The 23,004-nt window shown below is 49.1% G+C and overlaps 1 protein-coding gene and 1 long non-coding RNA gene across 7 annotated transcripts in view; one reads left to right on the top strand and one right to left on the bottom strand.

Annotated features, from left to right (window-relative positions):
• The window catches only part of ARHGAP22 (Rho GTPase activating protein 22), a 368,091-nt gene that overhangs the window by 233,405 nt on the left and 111,682 nt on the right, over positions 1-23,004 (top strand). The window lies entirely within an intron of this gene.
• LOC109287453 overlaps positions 17,375-23,004 on the bottom strand; it is a 10,675-nt gene continuing 5,045 nt past the window's right edge. Inside the window, exons 2-3 of the long non-coding RNA XR_002094869.1 lie at positions 22,592-22,594; positions 17,375-17,490 (exon numbers count right to left, since the gene is read on the bottom strand). This is a non-coding gene — a long non-coding RNA (uncharacterized LOC109287453). The remainder of the gene's footprint in view (positions 17,491-22,591; positions 22,595-23,004) is intronic.

Below are 23,004 nucleotides of genomic sequence, written 5' to 3'. Positions count from 1 at the left end.
GGGTGTACTCTAGAGTAATTTACTCTAGAGTAAACACATCCCAGGTAGGTGTCTACACATGCAGGGAAATAGGAAGAGATTTGCTGCTTATGGCAGCAGTTTGCTCCTACCACTGCCAGCCCTGCACCAGACCCCTGCAACAGCCAGGGGGAGCTCTAGGCTCCCCCTGGGTGCTAGCCCAGGGGTTGGCAGGGAGCACGGGGCAAGGAGAGAGCTATCTCCTGGCAGGGGCTGGGAGATTGCTCCCTTCCCCTGGGAGCTGCCTGCTGCCAGGGTGGGCTCTGCCACCAGAACCCAGGCAAGGACAATAGCCTCCTGCCCCAGCAGCAACAAGCTCCCAGCCCCGGCTCCATGATCATGGAGCCGGGGCTGGGAGCTCCTTGCTGCTGGGGCAGGAGGCTATTGTCCTTGCCTGGGTTCTGGTGGCAGAGCCCACCCTGGCAGCAGGCAGCTCCCAGGGGAAGGGAGCAATCTCCCAGCCCCTGCCAGGAGATAGCTCTCTCCTTGCCCCGTGCTCCCTGCCAACCCCTGGGCTAGCACCCAGGGGGAGCCTAGAGCTCCCCCTGGCTGTTGCAGGGGTCTGGTGCAGGGCTGGCAGTGGTAGGAGCAAACTGCTGCCATAAGCAGCAAATCTCTTCCTATTTCCCTGCATGTGTAGACACCTACCTGGGATGTGTTTACTCTAGAGTAAATTACTCTAGAGTACACCCTCCCCGGAACATTTGCATATATAGACACACCCACACTAACTAGAGACAACTGTAACTCTTGATACCTCGGAGATCTGGTTTACATATAGTGCTCACATTTTGTGAATATGCTTTTTATTTGTTAGGCATGTGTTTGCCACACTGTGTTCTTAGGAATTCATTGGTTGGCTATACGCAGTATGTGTATTCTGGTGTTTGTGTGTTTGGAGGTATGTGAGTGCTCTGTGGTCTGTGTATGCTAGATTTGTATGAATGGGAAGGTTTTTTATTGTATGTAACTGGGGTGTTGCTTAGCAAACTTTATATCTGCCTTTATCCCCTATTGACTGTTGTTCTGCATCACATTGCATGTGCTGTTCCATTGCCGAGTACCATATATTATTCTATGTAGCATTTAAATGCTAAAAAATATGAGAATTCAACACCAAACACACAGGCAGTTCTGCTCCACCTTATTATCCAGATGATGAAAAAAAAAAGGATTAAACATCAGTCTTTAATGACTAGCACATAAACAGCCTCGACTCTCCACCATAAAAACCCTCACCATAACTACCATATCTAAATAAAGCTTTCTCGTTCATCATATGGTTTCATGCTTTCAAAGGACTTTTTTATTTGACAGCATGTTTCAAATGTGTGTGTGCGCACGTATACAACACACACACACACACACACACACACACACACACACACACACACACACACACACACACACACACACACACACACTGGTTTGCTAAGTAAACCAATATCATTTTTGTTTAAACTGATATTGAGGCACATACTTTAAAAATTATGTTTTAAATCTGCTAGAAGCTGACTAGTGTAAAGAACCATTATGATCTGTTAGACAAATGTGTTTACAATTTTTTATAATTACATATTGTAATGGACCAGTAGGTGTTTATTTATCCAAGAGCCAGCTTCTGGAGAGGAGCAGGAATGATCAACTGCATGTCCAAGGCATTGGAATGAAACAGCTGATGGGTAATTGTAATGCAGTTTAAGCACTGGGTGCTGCACTATTGGTTTAGGACACTGATTCCTCTTCCCATGGTTTCTGTGCAGTTGCCTGAGTGTCCATCTTATTCAACATAGTGCTAAGAATGAAGTGATATTATTACTCTCAGAATTGTTACAGTGGAGCTGACGTCATCCATAGCATCTGTTATGCAAATTCAGGCTTGGAAAGGATTCATTAATTAACTTACGCACAGCACATGGTAAAATTATACTGCAGTAAAAGTGCTAAGCAGATGTTGGCCTGAAGCCAAACATTTGGGTTGAAACATACTGGAACTCTGGCAAAGGTTGGTTCTGGGTCAATAGTATTACAACAACATAATTTCATCAGCATTAAGGCGTTTTCCCTTAATTTTGAAATATTCTACATATTTCAGATATGTTTCTAGATGTTTGGCCCTCTCCTGCCCTTTGCTTTGAAATGGCTTCATTTTAGCAAAAATGAATTTGACAAGTGTTGTATCTTTAATGACAGTCCACTTTGTTCTTAATGCAAAATGAATTGGTAGAGCTGTGGAGTTTTATTAACATTGCTCAGAAAAGCTACAGTGCTCCTAGTGAGTTAACCGGTGTTTTTGTATCCTCCTGTCCTCACTCCACAGAGAATAGGGTTAGGGACTGAAGTTACATATAGACTGGTTTAAGTGATCAGAAACTGCTTTAAACTTGTAACAGAACATACGTGCAGTGCACATAAACCAATTTCAAAATGGCCGAAACTAGTTTAAGATAAACCTGGTTGAATGTAGTTACAGACTTAACTGATTTGGGTCAAATCAGTTTATGCAGCTTCTATCCCAGACCCCTTCCTGGTTTAAGTTAAATCAGGGTCCCCCAGCATCCCAGATGCTTTGCAGCCCTGGGCGGGGCTGTGATCTCTGCACCAGAGAGAAGGGATGGCCACTCTCCTCTGCTCTCTAACCCAAGCAGGGGCGGGGGTGTAGCCAGACTCATGGTCTCCTGAGGCAAAGGGAGCAGGGAGGGCATTTATGCCCCCATTTTCCCTACCAGGGGACTGAGTCCCCTGTCAGCCATTCCCCTCCTTCTCACTCCAGAGGCAGGGGAGGGAGCATGGCCAGAGCTGGCTGGCATGGTCCCCACAAAACACCTGCCTTGCCAGCGGCTGGGGCTGCAGGGCTGAGCTGAGCTGGTCTGCAAGTGCTGCTGAGGGTGGAGGCACAGGGGCCACCCCGGCCTGGGCCACTGGGGCCAGGCCCTTCCCAGTGGGCTGCAGCTCGGGCTGTGTGGCTCCCCATGTCCAAGCCAAACAGGGCTGTCATGGAGCTCAGCCCCGCAGGCTGGGAAAAGGCCTGCGGAGGTGGCCCGTGGGGGCAGGGCCCTTTGCAGCCTGCTGTCGCTGCGTAACAGCCCAGCCTGTCAGCACAGGCAGGGGTGGCTGGGGAGCGGGCTTCCTAGGCCAGCTCAGAGGCACTGGTGGGCCCTGAGCCTGGCAACCGCCACCATGCCCCCTGTCCTATGCAGCATCCCAAGGCTGCAGTTGCACAACCAGGTGCAGGCTGGCCGGGGCTGAGAAGGCTGTTCTGCCCCCCTCACCTCCTGCCCCCCTCACTTCCAGCTGCTGCTGCCGTGGCCGGACCACACCATGCTGCTGTGGTGGTTGGGGGGGGGAACTTCAGTCCTGCAGCTTTTGCCCAGCATGTGGAGCTTGGGCTCCAGCCCCCAGACGCCTTCCACCTTCCCAGGTGTCCGGGGGCTGCAGCCAGAGCTCCAGGTGCTGGGCAGGAGCCTCAGGGCCTGGCAGGGATGCTTTTCTCCCCTCATCTCCAGCTGTGGCTCCTGCTCCTGTTGCACTGTGCAGCACTGCTCGAGGTGGGAGGAGCTTCCTTCAGCCTGGCGGCTTTAACCTGTGTTGGGTTGAAGCAACTGGGTTAAAGGAAACTCCCCTTGCCCCTAATGGTGCTTTGTGGTGCAACAGGAGCAGGAGTCGCAGCTCGAGCGGAGGGGGAAAAAACAGCCTTGCCAGGGTGGCTTCTGCCCAGCATGTGGAGCTCGGGCTGCGGCCCCTTGATTCTTTCTACCGGGATGCCTTCTGAGTTCCAAGGCACCCGGGGCCTGGAGCCTGAGCCCCATGTGCTGGACAGAAGGCACAGGGCTGAAGCTTCCCACCCCCTGCTCCTCACCCAGAGAGGTGTGGCACGGTGCAGTATGGTGCAGCCGCGGCAGCTGGAGGTGAGGGGAGCAGAACAGCCCCCCCCAGCCCTGGCCAGCGCACAACTGGATCTGCGCCTGCAGCCCTGGGTGCTGCATGGGACAAGGGGCACAGCAGCAGGTGCTGAGCTCGAGACCCGCTGGCACCTCCAAGCTCGCCCTGGAAGCCCACTCCTCAGCCAACCCCCAACCATGCTGCCAGGCTGAACAGTCACACAGCCAGCAGTGGGCTGGGAAGGGCTCTGCCCTCACAGGCTGGCCCTGTGGAGCCCTTCCCAGCTGTCTGGGGCTCCATGACACCCCCATCTAGCTTGGGTGTGGGGAGCCAGCACCAATCCAGCTGCACAGCCCCCACAGCCCCATCCCGGGCAGCCCCTCTGTGTCCACCCTCACCAATACCCGCAGGCCAGCTGGGCTCAGCCCTGCAGCTCTAGCTGTATCCACAGTCTGAGCCCTAGCTGCAGTCCCAGGGCCATGCTAGCCAGTTCTGGCTAGGCCCCCTGTCACCCAAGCAAGAGCAGGAGTGAAAGTTGGGCACACCCCAGCTGGGGTCCTGTGCCCACCCAGAGACCAGGGGACTTTAATCTCCACCCCTGCCCTGCTTTGCCTGAGGTGCTGCCCTGGCTGGTATCTCGCCTCGGGGACAAGCCTGGCAGGGGCTGCTTCCCCCCATGCCTCCAGGCACAGCCTGACTGAGGTCCCTACAGGTCTGGGTGGGGGTTTAAACCCCTCTACAATCATACTTAGTTCCTGTGGGAGCCTGGCTACACCCCCCAGGTCAGCTTCCCTCTAGCCTTGTGGCTGGTGCACAGGGAAGGGAGGGCTGCTCTACTGCCCCCTGATTTCTAGCCTGAGGCACTACAGGCATGTGCCTGCATTTCCAGAATTAAATGTGAATGTCCGTGCACTCGTGAATCAGTTCAGTTTTTGCAGGTTAGAGTAACCTGCAAAGACTGAATCAATTCAGGCTCCGGCTTTTCGAATGTCTGTCCCTAGCCTAGAATTCTGTTACGGAACTAGATATGCTTGAGCTCCTGCTTTAAGCCCTTGAGGTCCAGGTTTACAGGCTGGGGTGGTAGCTGAAATGTCAGCTGTCACAGGTACATATCACTTAAGAAGCTGGGGTATATTTTTGAGAAACTGTATGGTGTAGACAATCTTGAAAATTAAAGGTTATGAATATAACTGTAAATAAAAAGATATAACCCTTCTGCCAGGACACCGGTTAACAGCAAAAAGGACCAGGTTCAAATTTTGGGGTACCTCATAAATTATACCTATGGTTCAAGCCCCCACCCAGAACATCTGGGAACACTAAATTTGCTGAGATGTCCCATGTAAACAAACCCCCCTTTGTCAGAAGAAGTATAAACACAAAAACCCAAATTTATTACAGAGAATAAAACAAAACAAAAGAAAACATTAAATATAATTTTAAAACACTATTAACTACAGAGTCTATAGATGGCACCCTCTTGGGGTGACTTCACCCATACCCAGGCAGTCTGGGATTTGGGACTCCCGAATGTGTAGTTCTGGGGGCCTGCACCCCTATACTTGCCCTTCCGAAGTGGGCTGGAGAGGGGGGCCCACACTGGAGAGAACTGAGATGCATATGTAGACTCCTGGGTTCACTGCACTGTGGCATGAGCAACTGGTTCCTCCCAAGTCTGGGGAGGCACCAGATGGCCGACAGGGGGGAGGGGTGTCCCCTAGCTGCCGATTGCTGAGCCAGCAGTGAAACCAGAAGTGCACTTCTGGCGGCACTTCCAGTTTTGCAGCTGGTGCTTCCAGCAGGTGCATGGCTGATCTCAGGGAGTGTACGTGCACCCATGTGCACCCCCTACACATTGCCAGTGTGCTGTGGGGAGCTGCTTGAGAGTGTGGGTCTTTCTGCATTGCAGGGAGCTCCTTGTTGCTCCTGGAGAAGTAGCAGATTGCCAACCTTTGCTCCCACAGACAGGCTGAGTGTGTATGTGGGGAATAACTATGGCTTCAGCCAGCATGCATGCACCCCAAAACTTCTGGGCTGGATTATATGGCCCACTGAAACAAAACTGCAGGACAAACTCCAAAAGAAGTCAGGTTGATTAATGGCTACAGCTGGCTCAAACACACAGCACAAAGGGCCATCATGAGAAACAAAGGGGAAAAGGCAGGCCTACCGTCTAGGCCTAGGCTGAAGGAAATTTGGGTCCACAGCTTCTTTGGGAGCAAAAAAGTTGCAAACCTCAACCCGGGTCCAAAGCTTGCAAGATCAGAAACTCTCAGGTTTCAACCCTATTAGAACTGCTAGGCCTCATTCCTGGTCAGCCAACCCAAGAAACCAATACTCTCTTCCCCTGTATTAATCCCTTAAAACTGCAAAAAAAAAGGGGAAAAAAGGAGGAGAGAGGAGTTCCCAGGCACTAGGACAATTCTCCCTCTTTCTCCCCCACCTGAACTTTCCTTTTTGCTATCTGCAAATTCCTTCTCCCTCAGAGGAGACTTCACTCTTCACCCGCCCCTAGCACAGGGGTGTGCAAAATACGGTCCATAGGCCGGATCCGGTGTGCCAGGCCATTCTAGCCAGCCTGTGGGGCCCATAAAAAATTTTGAAAATATTTATCTGCTCCTGGCTGTCAAAGATGCCAGGTGTGTGCATGTGTGTGTGTGTAGGGAGGGGCTGTGTGTATGTGCACGTAGGGAGGGACTTTGTATGTAAGGAGGGACTCTGTGTGTGTGTACACTCTGTCTCACACGCCATCCACCGTCCCCCACACACGGCCCCCCACAAACCTCACACCCACCCACATACCCAAACACACCTCCACATGGTTCCAAACCCACACCCGCCACACCTATCCACTCCCACACAGACACACCCACATCATCCCCCACAACTCACACACTTACATCCCCCCACAAACCTATACCCACCCTCCCATAACATACAAGGCTAAAACTTCCTTTTAAGCTATTTTATGTAGTCACCTCTATGTACACTACACAAACATATGTAAACCAGGACAAAAATATTTTTTGAAATGAAATTAATGAATGTTGTAGAAGTTCGCTTTTTAGAATATAATTTGGTATTTTCCTGGTTCCAAGATGGTAAAACTCCTTGCTGAAAGGAGTACTTCTGGGAGCAAGGGGAGGGACTTCTGATGCCAAAGGTCAGGGGTTAGGGGGCGGGAATTCCAGTCACAAGATGGCAACGAGGAGAGGGGGCACCTGTCTAGGGGCGGGGCTACCCATATGGCCCTCGATAGCTTGCCAAAACTGGGAAAACGGGCCTCCGCCCAAAATAATTGCCCGTCCCTTCCCTAGCAGCTTCTCTCCCTCCCCAAACCAACCTAACTCACCTTATATCCTCCTGCATGACACCCCCGGGACCTTGTCCAGCCAGGGAGTGCCACAGTCCAATCTTTCTCCCAATCAGTCTGCCTGGAGGATCTTCTCCTTCCTCTGGCTGATGAGTCCAGAGGATTTGACATACTTTGCCCAGATACAGGCCCCAGCTTGACAGGTACTGAGCACATGGCCAGAAGAACAGGGGCCATCTTGCCCACATCAAACACAATATACAGCAACCAAAAGCACACACTTTACCATACACAGCTCCAAGTGTGTGTGGGTGTGTAGTCTCCCGTGCCTTTCCCCTGCACGCCACATGTGTGGGTTCTTCTCAAGCCTCACCATGACTCCTAGGACTGCACAGCTTGACTATTGGGATGCCTTCGAGTCAGTATCCCAAGGGTCTCGCCTGCCATGTCTTTGATGACGGTAATAGTTGTATCGGGAGAACAATGTTTGGTTCCGCCTCCTCTGGTGTCTTCCCACGATCATTCCCATTGTGCCTTCTCTTTGGGGCTCCACCTCCCATACACCCCACCTACTGCCAACTGCGATGTTGTTACCTGCATTGTCGAGGTCAATGGTATGAACCTTATTGGCACTCGGTCTCTCAGAGTTTTCGGCCGCAGGCTAATAGTGATGTTTCTTTGCCGAGCGCCCCCTGCAGCCTCCTCTTTCCATGTCTACGCAGTGTCCAGCTTTGGCAGCGTTCCATCCCCTGGCGTGTTGCCTTCTCCCTGGGTTTGGTACCTGCCGTCTGTCTGTGGTGTCTGGATCCTGGCCTTGCTGGGTCCAGCCGTACTCCAGTCGCTACTGTTGCTCCTTTCGGTCCACATCAACCCTGCAGCTATCTCTTTGGGCCCTCCTTGGCCCTGTGCCTCTGTCAAAGCCCCCGTCTGGGGTCTCCACCAGGTCCCCTCGCTGGAACCGCCTGAGTGCTCTGGCCCATCCGTGCCAGTTGAGGACTCCACTTCCGGTCCCCCCAGCTTCTCTTCCACCAGGTTTTTTATGCCGGCGTCAGGCATCTGCCTGACCAATCGGCCCTGGCACACCATTATAAAACATGCCCAAGGTGACGTGGGAGCTGCTCCCGCCTCCTCCTGACTCTGCTGCTTTTTTTCGTTTGATCTTTTTCCACGGTGGCTGCCGCAGTTTCGCTTTTGCCACAATCGGCTCCCCATGCAGCGTCCCACCGCTTCCCTGTCTCTCCAGGTAAGTTTTCACAGGGTGTTACAAAGACAACACTTTTTTCAAGTAAAGCACATTGTAAATAATAACTTCTTGATGTGCAGAGGTTGAGGTAAATAGCTCAGGGGCAGTTTTGATATTGTCAAGCACATTCGGTGATAATTTATCCCTACTTGTGGCAGAAAGTATCACTCAGATCTGGCATTTAGTTTCATTTTTTAAACAAGATGGCTGACCTGAGTCCATGTCAATGACTTGACATCAATGTGAATAAGAAAATCATCTGTGGTTGCATGGTAATGGATAAAAATAGCACACTCATGAACATTCAAATACGTCAAGGCATAAGAGATGAGTGTCTGAGAGGAATTTCTTCTCTTATAATAGTGTATGAAGTGAAATCACTGCTGAAATATGTGATTTGACTTAATCCTCTCAAGTAGGGGTTGGCAACCTATGGCCTACAGAGCATAGATGTAGGGTCGGAAGGGACCTAAGTAGATCTTCAAGTCTGACCCCTGCCCTGGGCAAGAGAGAATACTGGACTCATATGACCCCAGCTAGGTAACTGTCAAGCCTCCTCTTAAAGACCCCAAGGTAGGAGCCAGCACCACTTCCCTTGGAAGTTGGTTCCAGATCCTAGCCACCCTGACTGTGAAGTAGTGCCTTTTAATGTCCAGCCTGAACCTACTCTCAAACAACTTATGGCTTGGATCCAGCCTACAAAGATCGAATTCAAGGTGGAGTGAGTGTGGAACGAGTCCTGCTCTGTGCCCTCACCACAAAATTTGCCGTTCTCCATTGGCATTTGCCATGGCTTTTGGTAGTACTCACTAAGCAGTGGCAGACACAGAGCAGAGAAGGGATTGGAGCAGTATGGGATTGGAGGTGGAGACATGGGATCGGCAGCCAGCAACAGCACCTGGGTAGGTGGCAAGCATCCAGCCTGCCAATCTAAAAGGTTGCTGATCACTGCAGGCATCTGATAGTCACCACTTGGAGACATCATCCCAGATCACATCAGGCTGCTCTGTGCAGCTGTTCCAGTGTTCCAAGAGTCTTTACTTCACATTACTTTTCCAGATACCCCGTTGAACATTCAGATTGATAGCCATGCTATTTTAGATGTACAGTATATCCTGCCTTGCAGTGGCAGGCACACGCCTTCAGTCCAGAGGACTGACATCATTTTCACCACACCTTCTTGTGGTTTCTCCCAGCTGAGAAAATCAGCAGCAGCTCATCTGGATCAAAGAGAAGTTGGAGTCTGCATTTTTTAAAGAGGCAATTGCACATATTATTGTATCTGCAAGCCAGGCACATTACACACACTACAGGTTCTTGCATCCCTCCAGGGGTTCTTCCATGCCCCTGGAAGCTTCCACGATGCCAAACTCCAGGGCTACTTCAGGGCTCTGCTGCAAGCCTCTCTCCTCCCTGTTTCATTCCAGGACTTTGTGTGCCACATATTCCCCTCTCCTCCCAGGGGCCTTGGGTGCCCTTCCCTTCTCTCTACTCTGTACCAATGTTTCCCATTCGAAATATTTTCTGAAATGGAAATCCTGTTGAAAAGGATCCCTTCTTGTGAAGTTTTAGTTTCACTAAATTGGCATTTTTTTTCCAATTAAAAACTTTTTTTTTGACAGAATTCCTGACAAACCACAAGAAAATTAGCTCTTTCTTTTTTATATGCAAAAACTATCACACAGCAGTCGATACTTGGCTTGCTTGAATGGTATGGCTGCATAAAGTTCGACAGAGCTATGTCAATATTGGCCCAACAGTCTGAACTTGCCAAACTGCTTGAAGTTGCAATATTTAGCAGATTTTCTTTTGAAATGTTTTGTATACTCAGAAATACTTTGTGAGTATTTTGAGTGCTTCCTCATCATACATTCTGGGTGCTTTCTATTGCTAGCTAGGCTGGGAATCAAAATTTGGCAGGAACAGACTTTTTTTTTATTCTAGCCTTTGTTTCCTGCTCTGGTCATAATGAGGAAGTTCAGCAGAGTATGGATCCAGAGCTGGGATAGCCACAGTGTGAGAAAAAAAAATGTAGAAACTCTTTCCATTTCTTTAATATGGTATTTTTCTCAGGACCATAGCTTTGGTTTGCATCTATCTTTCTTTCTTACGATCACTGAGCTAGCTACCTCTGGAATGCAGCCACTTTTTCAATGGCCTTCTGCAACAATATCTATTTTCAACACCCTTTGCAGGAAAACCTTCTCCAAGTGGAACTACCAGGGAGCCTTGTCTGAGTTTGGAATTTGAGCAGGGCACCATAGTTAACACTTCTCCTTTTGGCATTTATGTCAGCTATAAAAAGGGTTAATCACTTCAAGAAGTTGCTAGTAGATACAGTGATCTGGGCTCAGGGCACTATCACTCCATAAGAGACAATGTTCTGATGAGGTAATATCAGTTTTCTGATGTAGCACTGCTACGTCCACTAATATGATTATTGATGCTGTGGTGCCATTCATTACCCGCTTGGCACAATGCAACTGTAACAGATGTGGCAGCCTTGCTTACCTGACCGGAGGGTGTCCTACGATGAGGCTTGTCTCTTCCGAAACACTGTACTGGGGCAAAGACAATTGGTTCCAGTGGGCGACCCTGTACTGAGGTCAAAATGAAGCTGTCCTGGACAAGAACATCTTGGAAGAAGAAGAAGAATGGAAAAACCCTGGGCAGGGGTTTGAAATGAGAGAGGGACAGTTAGGGAGAGCCTGCAAAAATCCCAGCGTCAGGATTGGCTGGGAGGGTTTCTTTGAAAACGGGGAGTTTTCCCCACCCAGAGAGAGGGAGAAGGGGAAAGAAAGGCGCACGCTGCGGGGACAGGGCTGAGCGGGCCCAGTCACCGTGACTCACTCCACGGAGCCCACCGGAGCCGTGGTGAGCTGCCGATGGGTCAGAGGAGCACTCAGCCCCAGGACTTGAGCCAGGGCCTTGGAGGGAGCGAGCTGATCCCCTCAGGCAGCTGCCTGAGCAGCATGTGGCATACAATTGCTTGTGGGGGAGCAAACCCTGGTTACTGTGTGTGTATGTGATTCAAGGGAGGGGTGCGTGGCTGTGGAAGCCTGGCCCAGTATGTCCCAGTGCTCAGACAAGGGGAGGCGAGACTTGGGGAACTAGCCCCAGTTTGTTGGTGTGTATGTCCTAAACATGTGAGAGCAGCTCCCAGCAGTGTGGTGACACCTGAGTCAACATGGGAGGACCCCAGCCACAAAGGACATGCCAGGATCCAGTGGGAGGAGCTAGGGATTGTGTGTAACTTCATTGTGTATAAAGATCATTAGTAGTGTTTGTAAATAAGTATCTAGTAGCTCATGTTGTAACTATTAAGCAATGTATTTATTATTTCTTCAATGTCTAATTATTGTTCACGCTTCACCTTTAACTTATATCACACCTGAGAGGTTATCAGTTTGTGAACCCTGTAGGAATCCAAGTGACTATCTCCCTACCACCAGTGCTCCTTTTGTATACCATATATAGAGTTATTTTGGTAGTAATTTGTAATTTGTATCTGCTTTAGTTATATCTTATACTGTATATAATTAAATTGTATATAATTAATTTTTTGTAAAAAATGATATTGGTGGTTGCAAAGGGTTTGTAAGTGTAAAAGGTGCTCTGCCTGCAGAAAGTCCCATTTCAGCTCCTAGGAGAGCCAAGTGAGGCTTACACAACTGGGCACCCCAGTACTCCAACACTCGGACGTGGCACACGGTTAGCACCATGTGCGAGGGTTACATTACTACTGTGGTAAAACTGCAGGGAGACTCCATCAGTCTGCATCTGGCATTAGGCTGTCTTAATATATCCAAATGACTTTATTCATAGAAGGTATTCTACTCTTTAAGGCCAAAGGGAGCCATTATGATCATCTAGTCTGAACTACTGACCTATTCAGAGCAAGGACTGTCTCATAACAATTCTTGTAGTAAGCCTATTGGTTGAGCTAGAGGACATGGTTAAACACAGTCTAAGGGTTTCAGATGATGGAGAACCCACCACACCCCGAACATAATAGCTCCAGTGGTTAATTACATTCTCTCTTAAAAGTGCACACCTTGTTTCTAGTCTGAATTTGTCAGTCTCTAGCATCCAGTCATCAGATCCTGTTATACGTATCTGTTAGATTAAGGGCATGTGTGTACTTTTCCCCCAGTTTTCCTAAAAGCAATGATGAGAAGCATTACCTGTCTCTCTGCACACACCAAACCTGAAATGAGGCTGTGAAGCCCCCCAAGGAGCATACTTGTTGCTTCTCTTGAGATCCATCTCTAGCATGCTGGAGACCAGGAGTGGGTGGTTGGGCTGCGCTTCTTGCCAGCACTTTCACAAGTGCTGTAAATGTTGTACCAACCTGTACTAAATAGGTATCTATTATCAGAAGTCTCTTTTCCATATTGGTACTTGTCTCCTTTTAGTCTTCCCTTCAGTAAACTAAACGGGTTGCACTTCCTAGCTCTCCTACTGTAAAGTATGTTTTTCCAGATATCAGTCATTCTGGTAGGACTTTCCAATTTTACAGTAGGCTTTTGGAAGTATGGACCCCAGACCTGGATGCAGTGTTCCAGCAGTGGTCTCACTAACATGAAATACACAATCAATCCCATCTCCACACTTTATATTCCCTTGCTTTTACAGCCAAGTTCTGGATTCGCTCTCTTCTCTATAGTGTCATGCTGGGAGATCATGTTCAATTAGTTATCTGTCAAGACCCCTCATTGATCTCTGGACTCTTAAATACAGGTTTTCTTTTGCTCTTGCAGAGTGCCACAAGGTCTGTAATGATCAGTAGTGGTTAGGAGGTCCCTTTTAACAAAGCAGCCGAGCACTACGGAGTAGCGTCAATTGAAAACTGACTTATAGCTGCTACACCCTGACATTTCCCTAGCCAAGTACTGATTTGTCCAAACCCTGATTAGCTAAAGATCAGAACTCCAGGAACATTTATTTTTTTGGTGATTTTTTTACTTCGGGGTGGGCAAAATATGGCCTGCAGGCTGAATCTGGCCTGCCAGGTCATTCTGTCCGGCTCGCAGGGCCCCTACAAACTTTGGAAAATATTTATCTTCTCCTGGCTGCCTGTCAAAGATGACGGGAGACCGAGGCAGTAGGACCCAAGGGGAGCCTCAGCAGGAACACAGCAGCCCAGCCCAACCCCACCCCAGGCCATTTTCCTGTCCTCCAGCTCCTGCACTGCTCCAGCACCACATGGCTCCTGGTTGCATCACCAGACTGGGGAGCACAGGGCCGCTCCAGTACCCAGGGGGTGTGTGTGTGTGTGTGTGTGTTCATAGGGTTAGGCCCACACACACACCCCACCATACACATGCACCCACACCCCCTCTCACACTGCCATACCTGCAGACCACCACCCCACACCCCTTCACATACCCAAGCCACCCTCCCCCCATGCACTGCCCCTCATAAACCCCATATCCACCCACACCCCACATATCCACACACACCCATATGCTCCCTCACCCCACACCCATCCACCCCCAGCAGGGAGGCTGCTCTGGGGTATCTCTTTGCAGCCATTCTTAAACGAACCAGAGACCAAGGTCTCAAGAGCAGTCATGAAGAGTCTGAAGCATCTTCACCAGCACAGTTCTGAATTTGGAGTGTGCAAGCAGGAACAGGCATAAGGGGTGAGTCTGGGAATAGTGCAGCCAGGACAAGCTACTGCTGTACTGTAAACACATCCTCAGTCCTTAGAGATTTTCTTAGTGCTCTAGGAAGCTTTTAGTCTTTGAAGAAATACTGAATTGTAGTTGCAGGGTTTTTCGAGAAGACTGGTAGCAAGCAGAAAGTTTGTTCTCTGCCTTTTTCTCCCTAACTGGAGAGTTTGTTGAGACAAGTTGCTCTCTGCCACTCCCTCAGCACATGGTCATAGGTGCTGAGGGAAGGGATTGCCTGAATGCTGCAAATGATGGCTGTTTCAGGGCTGCTATATTGAACAAGTATACGCCCAGTCTTTTCCCCTCCAGTGGGAAACTGACTGAGAAGGCTCCAGATATCTGTTACAGCTTGGCAGAGGGGCACTACTGGTATGAGGAGCAGGCTGCTACATTTGGAAGAGAGGCACCAATATATTTTAAGCCAGTCGAATTTTTTAGCAGGTGTCACTAGCCAAGATTGACCATGTTCAATCTGTAGCTAAGTGCCTCATGCTGCCAGTTCCATTAATGACCTGGGTTTTGAAGTGAACACATTTGCATTGTGTAGTAATTTCCCATCAGGAAACACATTATTCCAACCTTGAGCCACAAAGGCTTAATTGACTTGAGCGAGTCATCACTTATTTGACAGTCCAAGCCCTGAAGCATCATTGGAGATAATTAGAATATAAGCACGTGAGTGCTTGTACTCGGGATGAAGCACTCAAGTCACAGCAGAGCAAAATGGTGTCATGCTGCTTCCCATGAATGCTGCCTTCCCCAGCCTAGCAGTTGCTCCCAGTGTTAATTAGTATTGTTTGGTTTGTATTTGGAGCAAGCTCTGTCTGGCTTCCTTAATTAGCTATGTCTGTGTTCGTGAGATTTCGTCTCTTGCTGCTAGTTAACAGTGCTTGATACAGACAAAGGCCAGAACTGTAACAAAGCAGTTCATTAAAGGGGCATTACCCACAGCAGTGATGCTCAATGTTTTTCTTCTTTAGACAGCCAAATAGCTGGGGAAGTGGCCAACTGCATCATTGCTGATACAACAGCTCCCTACTGTTACTGCTGTTGAAGGAGAGGGGTTGGCCTTGAAAGGGTGGACAGCCGTCTCTCTACTCCCAAAACTGGACTAGGAGGCAGTGGAGCTGGATCCACACTGTTGCAAGGGGCATAGTGGATAGTCTGGGACAACCTGCGAGAAATCAGCAGCCTGGGCAGCAGCACATGTCAGCTATGTCACAACTCTGGACCTGACTCTTCAGATGATGCAATAAAAATGGTCTTTCCTTTATTACTAATCATATTTGGCCAAACAAGCGTGGTTCTTTATGGGAGCAGCAAAAGCACATTCCTGGTCCCCTGGAACATCCCTCCTAAATATCCCTTTCATTCTGCAAGACACAAAGCCACTATCATTTCTTGGGGCAGTTGTTTTTTTTTTTAACACAAACCGAACAGCTGAACCATTTTTACAGGATATTTTTTAACAAAAATCCAACCCATGGCAGATCCCAAGCCTGAAACACTTCGGTCCAAATGGTTATAGTTCTGCAAAGGCAGAAACAGCTGAGGACAAGGTCTTATAAGTCTCAGGCAACAGTAACAAGAGATGGTTTTACTGCCTTTACCTATCGTAATGCCTACGGTTACTGTGAATTATATAGAGCGGTATTTTACTGTGCACTCCTTTTGCTGCTTGGTTATAATTTGCATTCTGTATTCACAAATGGAGGGTTTGGGTTCATTATTAGAGGTGCACCAACACATCAGTCCGATATCGGATTGGCACTGATATAAACAAAATTGACTGTATTGGAAATTGGCCTGATGTGGCCTATAATGTGGCCGATAAATGGCCCATGTATGCGTACAGCAGGTAAATCTGTTGTGGTGGAAGGGAAGGGGGGAGAGAAAGGGGGGGGGCGCAAATCAAAGCCCCTGCTGTGAGAGAGGGAGTGGGACTGGGGCAGGTGCTGCCCAGCTGGGGCGGGGCATGGGACGGAGCCATGGCTCATCCAGGAGGTGTAGGGAGTGGGGAATGGCTCCCAATGCTGTGCTCACCCCAGGAGGGCATGGGGGGCATGTGACCCCTGGATCTGTATGGGGCGGGGTGGGTTGGGGCTGTGGCTGCACTGGGCTAGGCTGTGCTCAGGGCAGGGCAGTCAAGGGCCAATATGCCTCCTTATAAATTGGTGATTGATATCAGCCCCAAAAATCTATATCGGTACACTGCTATTCAGAGCCATCCCTAGGGCTTTGAGGGGCCTGGGGCATATCAGCCTGTGTGCGGCCAGGGGCGGTGGTGGCGACTGCCCGCAGAAGGCGGCTGTGGCGGCGGGACCATGGCAGGGCCTGTACGGCACTGTCCGTGGGGCCCCCCAAAGCATGGGCCCTGGGGCAGTCACCCCCCTTCCCTCCCCCTGTGGATGGCCCTGCCCCTGTTCATTATCTAGAGCTTTGGTTTGGGATTGTTCCTACTTCTGGTTGAAACATACAGTAGGATTAATTTGTTATTTCAATTGTCTTAATCCATTAAAAATGCAGATTAAGTTAAAATATAACATGACATTTTAATATCAAAATAAGTGTTCAAACAAGGTTTGCACTGGTTTAACTAATTAGCTTAAAGATATTTAAATTGAATTGGCACAAATTTTGTGTGTAAAAGATTGGTATAGTCTGCTTTTGTCTTGATATAGTCTTGATATAGCCTTGATATACTCTGCTTTTGTCAGGTATAATATATATGTTATTGCAGACCAGAGCATTAAGTTGAGCTCAGAAAAAAGAGCTGCACTAGTTTCGTATTCCATTTCTTGGCATTTTCTGTATCTCATGTACTTGTGCAATGCTGTTGTGTCTATTCATATGGTAGGTTGTGATCAAGCCTTTATTAAATCTATTTGTAACAGGGAACACTTACTCTGTTATGGAAAAGTAGGATGGCCCCTTCAAAGGAAGGGTTTTTGTGCATTGGACAAAGGCAGCTGGCAGAGATGGGGGGTTTCTGGAAAATTTTGAACTGGAAAATTTTCTGGAAATTTTTCTGGAAGATTTTCCAATGCCCTACATAGAGTGTGATCTGATTTAGCATGTTTATTTGATTTATATTTAGTAAACAAAACTGAAAAAGTACCCCCATGTTAATTTTATGTCCCAATAGCCACAAGTATTTGAACTGAAATATTTGATTTGGAAAAAAAATAAATACCGCTCACTTAATGTGGTTTAAATGTTATATTCAAACAAATTCAAAGCTTTTGTGGAAAGAAATTATTTTTATTGGAATACTTGTAAACATGTAAAGACCATACACAATAGCATGTGCTTCCCTTACATTGTTTGTTTAAATTTAAGGGAAAAAAAACCCCAAATCACTGAAAACTGTTGACACACTCATTTTAACACACCCAAAGAACTGTGCATGATATGCCGTGGTTGTCCACCCATCTACTTCAACACGGTTTAACTCTCTTCCACTGAGGTCATTGCGGCACCTCCAGTTTCACTGTCACTATCCGTAGAATCACTTGTACTACTTATTAATTCCATTTCAGAGTCAGATTGAGGCAAATCTGAATCAGAATTACTTGAACCACATTCTCTTTCGCTAAAGGATGGTTTTACCAATAAGTCTATGGGCAAGGGCAACTTACTGCTGCTTCTTCACTAATTGTGTTTCTGACTGATTCTCCAGAAACAAGAGATTCTGAGAAACAGAAACAAGCTTAGCAATGCATTCATTTGGTTTTGATTTCACCTGCACAGCCAATTATGGTGAATTCATAACTTGATTTTTGGTTTGGATTATTATGTGAGTGTATTTACCCTCCTGTTTAGAAATCAATAAAACATGTATGTACTCTCTCTCACACTTCCTAGGGATAATCACCTGAAAAACATTAATTACAATTTTGAAACTGCCAACCTTGCCTAATATTGTATTGGCATCCATTCATTGTTACTAATGAATTTTCTGAAACAATGCATTTTTAGAAATGGAAAATTTCCCATGGAAAAATGAAGTGCTGGAAAATTTTCCACCCCACATCTCTAGCTGGGGGTTAATAAACAGCCCTGCGGGCAGGTCAGCTGACAGGACACATGCCTGGAAGAGGGCAGGTCTCTGGGCATATAAAGCTCTGCCCGGAGCCAGAGCAGGCAGTTTGGCTCTGTGAGCTGAAGGGGTAAGAGCTAAGTTGGAAAGCTGATGGGGACTGCCTGGCTGACTTGAGAGGCCTTGAGCTCTGCAGCTGAGATGTCTACAGCTTGCAGGGAAGTGGTACCTAGTCTGGGGATAAAGCTTGTAGGTCCCTCCAGGGAGCTTCTGTTCTGTTGAAACCCAGTAGCAGAGAGAGTTGTGTTAGTCAGAGGGCTTTCTGGTTGTGTTGTGATTTATACGGCAGTTTGGGTTGGGACTGTGAGGGGTGGTCTTTGGAGGTCCCATTAGTGTCCTAGGGCCACATGATCACCTTGAGCCTTCCTGGGGGCAGACTCAAAGTATAGCAAGGGAGCAGCATGCCCAGTGCCCAGGCCAGGGCAAAGTTTGGGGCCAGTGAGTCCGGAGTCGGGGATGGGCAGGACTGAATTTTGGGGCCAGAAGGCCTGAAGCCTGAAAAGGGCAGAGACTGAGGCCAGAGGGTCCAGTGCCCACGAGGGGTGGAGATGGGATGTTGGGAACCCTGAAACTTGGTTTAGTCAGTGAACTAGAGCTGGAGGGCTCAGTGGAAGGAAAAAAGGTGGAAGCTGAGATGGCCAAACCCTTCCGAAGCAGGAACAACAGGCTTACTTGAGGCCCCTCAGGCAGCCTCCCTCCTAATTAAGTTTAACATCAAACACATAGTGGGCAAGACCGGGAGGTGAAAAGGCACCTGAAGAGCTAGAACCAGGGCAGAAATTGTGTGGCCACCAGGGGGTGTCATGGCTGCCCCTGGAGCATGAATGTGTTACACCGCTCTTCTAAGCATAAAGCACTCTGATGGTAGTACTTTAAAGAAGTTTCAGGGAGTTTGGTATTCACAGCAGCATTGATCTGAAACTGCTGGAGTGAGAGGTCATTGTCTTCAGACTGGCGAGCATTTTACAGATAGAGCACTCTGAACTGGGTGTTCACATTTGCCTTGTGTCCTCTGGGAACTGTATTCTCTGGGGATTGGATCTGGGAGAGTCATGCTCCTAAAGTGCATGGGAACACTTGAAAGTTCTACTCGGAGACTGAAGACGACAATTTTCCATTTGTTAATATCAACACTGAAGGCCTCGATTTTTCAGAAGTGCCCAATGCACTTAGGCACCTATGTTCTGTGAAAAGCTACTCAGAGCCAAGCAGTCGAGCTTCTCTGAAAATGCCAGCCCAAGTAAAATTGAACCATGGCAACTCAGCTGGAGTTCCTGAAATCTCTCACAAAATAAAAAGTGTTTAACATTCCACAACATATTTTTTCCACTGTGGTTTGCAAAGTAAAAATGCTGATTAGAAAACCCATTGCACCCATTCTGAACTACAGGAATCATGAATCCCACCCTATAGGAAATATGTTACTGTAGCTTTTCAGTAAATCTTCCAGATAAGGAAGCGATTTGCTTAATTTTTTTTAAGCAAGGCCACAGCTCAGTTACCTATGAGAATTCAGGCAGACAATGATGTTTAAGAGTCCCTTGCTCATTTCTCCCACTCAACATGTTTTTTACATTGAATCCCAAAGCGCTTGCAGAACATTTTTTTAACTTTTTCTTTGCATTGCAAGATTTCCAAAGTGTGATTGAGATGGAAAAGCAGCAGGCCAGTTAGCTCCCAGCTGCGCTCAGCGTCCAAATTGCTTCAAAACAAGGGCATGCTAAGATATTTGCTGCAGCTGTTTACCGTCATTCTAAGCAGAGTTCCTCTTAGTTCCTCACAGTCTTTCCTTAGTACTATCCAGTCTTCCCCTACTTGTTCCCTTGTCCTTTCACCTTCCTCTTGTCTTTCCCATTGCTGTTAATACCCTTTTTTAGATGCTGTCAAACTGCCCAAATGAAACATTCAGACATCAGTTTCCTGTTCCCTGCATCCCATGGAAGCTTCTCCTCCCAGCAGTCCTCCTCCTCTGTGAACGGGCCAGTATGCCAAACAGACAGAGAGGAAAGGTCACCCACTCCCCCATGACCATCCTGTTTTGGTTAGAGCTGGCCCCAAGTTGCACATCCCATGTCTCAGACTGGAGTATCTAAGATCTGGCCACTGCAGCCTGAATCCATTTCTAATCAAACTGTGTATTAGGGGAGGTGTCAGTGTTAGCCATCATCAAAGCCACTGAGTGGGGAATTAAAGAGGCTTGACTGAAATAGATGCTTATGTGTCCTCCACACCCAAATGCTCTGGCCGTCACTCTAAGTGATAACTATTGACCTTCCGCTTGTGCTGTAGAAAACAAGTACTTTCATCTTCTGGAGCCCAAGATCAAGGATGGGCTAGGGCAGGGGTGGGCAATTATTTGGGCCCAGGCACCGCACACAAAGATTTGATAAGTTGTCGTGGGCCAGGTCAGCATCTCCTCCCACAGTAACTCACCAAAATTCTCTATGTGGGATGGGGCTGCAGGCAGCTGAGGAGCGGTGTCTGGGAGCCGGATGAGCAGGCAAGGGTGGGATCATGGGTTGGGGTTGCAGGGCAGTGGCAGCATGGGCCAAGGCCTGGGACAGAGCTGCAATCCACTGCCTGCGCACCAGGGCTGTGCGAGACTTCAGACTGTGCTTCGGATCTGGAGAAGATTCGGGCACTTTGGATGCCAAAGCAGCATGTCCAGATCGAAAAGCTGGCTTCTTTCGGTTTTCCAAAGCGGTTTGGAGATTCCAAACCGCTTCAGAGCTGCTTTGGAGCCACTTTGGAGATCTGACCATAGGATATAATGGGGAACCAATGAAATATCTATAACTTTGTTGTTTTTTGTCTGATTTAGATGACACTTGCAGGGGTGGTAGCCTCTGCTGAGAGCATGAAGCCTGCCAAGTTTCAAGAAGATAGGTTCAGGGGTTTGGGGGGAACTGCACCCCAAATTCTTGCAAGCGAAACATGCACCCCCAGGGGGGTGAAAACTGCAGGGGTCGTAGCCCCTGGTGAGGCCACAAAGTCTGCCAAGTTTCAAGGTGATAGGTGCAGGGGTTTGGGGGGAACTGCACCTCAAGCTGCTGACAGGCAAAACTCGTGACAGATGACCCTGTGTGTGTTAAGGCGCAGTGGGCTGAAAACTACAGGAGTGGTGGCCCCTGCTGAGGCCACAAAGCCTGCAAAGTTTCAAGGAGATCGGTGCTGGGATTTGACAGGAACTGCACCTTAAACTGCAGACAAGCAAAACTCATGACATGGGTGACACCGTGTGTGTTAAGGCGCAGCAGGGTGAAAACTGCAGGCCTGCTAGCCCCTGCTACGGCCACATGCAATTGTGGTGTAACACATACACACGACGAGTTTCACTTTCAAGAATTTGGAGTGCAGTTCTCCCCAAGCCCCTACACTGATCTTCTTGAAATTTGGCAGGCTTCATGCTCTCAGCAGAGGCTACCACCCCTGCAGGTTTCATCCAAATCAGACAAAACACAACAAAGTTTTAGATATTTAATTGATTTCCTCATTATACCCTGTGGCCGGATCTCCGAGGTGGCTCCGAAGCTTTGGAGCTGCTTCGGCTGGATCGAAGTGGGAAACCGATCCGGAGCTCCAGATCGGATCCCTGGCATCTGAAGCAGCCGGACCCAAAGCCGGATTGAATAGCTGCCTACTTGCACAGGCCTACTGCGCACCCTGTGATGGGCGTGGGTTCTGCCGGCAGGGGCGTGCAGGGAGCAAATTGCGGCTCTGCCCCAGACCCTGGCCCCATGCTGTCACTACTTGCAGCCCCAGCCCCAGAGGCAGATTCCCACCTGCCCAGCCACGCGCCCTGTCCACACAGCTCTCAGCCAGTCTCCATGGAGACCCCAGGACGGCAGGGCTGGGACAACGTGGGCTGGGGCAGAGCCCCAGTTCAGCAGGCAGGGACGCGCAGGGCCAGGGTCGAGGGTAGAGCTGCAGTCAGATCCCTGCATGCCCCTGCCCTCTGAAGGGGGAGGAACTGGGGAGATGTGTGCACATGCATGTGTGTGGAGTGGGGGAGTGCCTGGATGCTAGGTCCCAGGAGTCAGCCATGGGTGAGGGGAGAGAGGGGGGGGCAGGGGACATTAAATCTCGCCTGGGTGGTTTAGCCCATGGCTGCCCCTGTGGCATTTGCATGGGGCCAAGTCCCGCCTGTTCCAATTGACCCCAGCCCTGGCCAGCGTGCACAGTTTACCAGCGGGGCTGCTCCCAGTGTGGCTGTAGCTGCCTGGGTGCTGCTCAACAACCCTCGCTTCCAGCAGCGGCTCCTCCGCCTGCTCCTCTTCCCGCTGCACCACTCCAGGTGGGGAGGAAACTTCAGTTGGGCAGCTCCTGCCTGAGCGCGTGGGGCTCTGGCTGCAGCTCCCAACTGCCTTCCACTCACGAACATGTAGATGCTGCCCTGGCTGGTGGGGCACAAGGGTGCTCCAGTACAGGGGCTGCCCGCCAGCCCCAGCCAGCCCCTCTGCAGGACATTGAGCGATGGGGAGCAGCCCTGGGCTGGCAGGTTTCCCCCCAGGCCTCCTGCCAGCTGGGGCTGTTCTGATCTGGCTCAGCATGCTATGTTCCCAGGCACACATGCAAACGACACACCTGGAACAATAAACTCTGATGTGATAAGCACCAGAATGTATTGAATTGCATTAATATGTGCATGTAGATACACCCAGTCTTTAATATGGTTCTCCTGTGAGGCTGAGCAGAATTATTATTTCTCTTTTACAAATGGGTGACTGAGGCGGGGGGGGGGGCTAAGTGACTTGTCCAGGGTCACACGGGAAGT

Source organism: Gavialis gangeticus, unplaced genomic scaffold, assembly GCF_001723915.1.
Source record: "Gavialis gangeticus isolate Ggan-Ray unplaced genomic scaffold, GavGan_comp1, whole genome shotgun sequence".
NCBI lineage: Eukaryota > Metazoa > Chordata > Crocodylia > Gavialidae > Gavialis > Gavialis gangeticus.
This window is presented reverse-complemented; position numbering and strand designations above follow the sequence as displayed.